General features: G+C 48.1%; 1 long non-coding RNA gene across 1 annotated transcript; it reads right to left on the bottom strand.

Annotated features, from left to right (window-relative positions):
- On the bottom strand, positions 427-1,958 carry LOC110406051. The gene is made up of 3 exons (XR_002443227.1): positions 1,528-1,958; positions 1,130-1,275; positions 427-561 (listed from the first exon to the last, which is right to left on the bottom strand). It is a non-coding gene; the product is annotated as an uncharacterized LOC110406051 (long non-coding RNA).

The raw sequence follows: 1,964 nt of genomic DNA, 5'->3' as shown, positions 1-1,964 counted from the left end.
CAACACAAGATTCACGCAGAGGGCTTATGTGAAGTAAAATAACAGAGAAATCAAGATGACTCTTGTGCAGCCATCTTGGGTCATGCTCTTGCCCAGGCACCACGCTGTTGGACCCAGGAGATGTTGCTTCCAGGCTGCCTCCAGCTTGGAGGCTGGAAGAAATTGGGCTTCCAAACAATCAGCAAGCATTTGGATCAGCCAGCCCTCTGGCTTTTAAGAGGACAGACACGTCCTTGGGAAGCCAGCTCGGCAAAGGCAGAATAGCTCTGTTCTTGGGCTGCAGCACTCCACTGCCAGGTGCTGCTCAGACACTGGGGCTGGGTTTCCTCCTGGGCACCCACACATGCTCTGACTCCTGCAGGTTTCAGCAGGTGTTGTGGCATCCTGCCGGGGAGCTTCTCGTGTTCTTCTGCAGCTGTCCCCCGACATCATTACTGCCACCTCTGGTACCTGAGCAGGAGATGCTTCAGAGTTCATTAGCCTGGACTCCCTTCCTCCCACCAGCTCCTACACCGACCTTCATTCATACTGCAATGCCATCCACTTCCAGCACGAGCTGCCCTGCAAGACAGAGAAAGGAAATGCGGGATTAGCGCAAACGCAGAAGCCCAAGGCTGTGTCACCACCACGTACTGCAGCCTCGGGAAGTAAGCTGCAACTACAAACTTTGTTAGAATTAAAACAGGCACGGTAAATTAAGCGTGACCTCTGAACAGAAATAACTGCCACAATCAGAAATAGGCACTGAAATTGCTTACTGAAACGTAGGTGGTTACCTCTGAATTCTTTTGCTTTTGGGAAAGTATGGACTTGGAATTGAAGGACACAAGAAAAACGATATCTGCTTCACTGTACATGCTTAAGCTTCGAGGTAGGACTCTAACAAGGAAAGGTTTTCAACTCCTTGTAAGGCACAAAGTGATGGGATGATTTCCCATGCCTGCAGAAAGCCTGATCTGCTCTGCCACAGGTGGCTGAGTGAGACACGAAGCTGTGCTGCCCATTCAGAAGTGCATAGGGCACGGGCATGGAACCGTTACACACCGGTGTGCAGGATGTAACCATTCCTTGGTCAGTTTTCCAGCCATCAGAAGGCAGATCCCTTTTCCCTGTCATGCCGTGTCCATACCTGCTCCTCAGGGCTGTACTGACACAGCACAGAAATGATGCAAACATTCTGTTGTCATCACGGTGGTTTTCGACAGATCAAACAAGGAGACTGCAGTTCACTGCGCGGGCTCCTGGGTGACACCGCCATTTCCAAGCCATTGCTTCCTAGGGGCAAATAAAGTAAAATACTCAAACAAAATTTCACACAGAGAGTGCATATTTTACTGTTCTTTTACACAAAGCAGAATGACAAAACGTGAGATGTGTGCAGCTGCATCAACACCTCCGTTGATGAAGGAGGGAAGAGACAGAAATATCAGACATCAGTACGTCATTCTAACATAATGAGGGAAGCTTTTCGTAGTATTTTTTAATCGATTAAAATAGGCACTTGGCACTATTAAAGGAAAACCTTACCCCTCAAGTTCCAACGGGTGTAAAATAAATAAAGGCACAGCCCCTGGCACAAAGGTCAGCACGCATTTCCTGAGGACACTTTGCATCTCACACGAACTGAGCAGCACAGGGAAGGTTGTTGCATTTCTTCCTCTTCACACCCAGAAATTAGTTTTCCTACCTTAAAAAAAAAGGGGGGGGAAAAGTGCCTGACAAAGCAAACACAATTGTTTCTATTTCCAATATATAGCAAGGGTCTGAAGGTGTCAAAAAAAAAGATTAGGAGGTGACAGACCTTCAATTTCTCTACGTAAATACCATGCCCTAAAAAGACAGTTTACTTGTCACACGAGACACGTTCCTCCATGTGGTCATAAGAACGAGGCCTGCTGCCAGTCCCGTACCCCTCAGAGCAGGGCCTTCGTTCACGGTGAGAATTTCCCTCGAGAGTGCTGCTG

This window comes from Numida meleagris, chromosome 13, assembly GCF_002078875.1.
Source record: "Numida meleagris isolate 19003 breed g44 Domestic line chromosome 13, NumMel1.0, whole genome shotgun sequence".
Classification (NCBI taxonomy): Eukaryota; Metazoa; Chordata; class Aves; order Galliformes; family Numididae; genus Numida; species Numida meleagris.
The sequence above is the reverse complement of the archived record's forward strand: the minus strand, read 5'-3'. Positions and strand labels throughout refer to the sequence as shown.